The sequence below is a fragment of the Myotis davidii genome, unplaced genomic scaffold (genome assembly GCF_000327345.1).
Source record: "Myotis davidii unplaced genomic scaffold, ASM32734v1 scaffold503, whole genome shotgun sequence".
NCBI lineage: Eukaryota > Metazoa > Chordata > Mammalia > Chiroptera > Vespertilionidae > Myotis > Myotis davidii.
In genome coordinates, this window is record NW_006294757.1 from 27,699 (window position 1) to 28,322 (window position 624).

Here is a 624-nt window from a genome sequence, read left to right on the forward strand (position 1 = left end):
TAGGCCCAGCCCAAAGGCCTTCCCTGCCATAAAGGAGACATGTGGGAAGACAAGGAAAGCAGGACCCTGTAACTAATAAACAAAGTGCAAAGAAAAGCACTCTCCCTGGACCTGGGAGCCATTAGGATTTTGAAATTCTCCAAGAAAGGAGGAGTCTGACTCAGAGACTGGCTGGAACTTCATTGGGTTAGGAGGACCAGAGGCTGCATATTAAACTTATAGACTGCAGTTTGCTAGGCAAAGGTCCAAGCCCAGTTGTATAGGGGTTAAACTACCTATATACAGTAAAACAACCTTCTCCTGCACCAGAATACATTTTAAGAAAATTGGAAAGAATGTATTTATAGCTAAAAAGAAGAACTGGCCGTAATGCACAGCTCTGACAGTGGCCTAGAGAAAATTGTATAATAAACTTAGATGATGCCTGCATCTTCATGGACATAGCTCCAAAGAGACAAGGACAATTTTGCCTTATATAGGAAGGTCAAGAGTAGGCTTTAGTCACCTCCCTAAGATGTTTATATAGCCCTACCATATCTCATGTGTAGTAGCAGAAGATTTAGCTGCCTGAAGCGGCCATGCTGCCAATATTATGTTTTATTGTATTAATATGTTGTATTAACC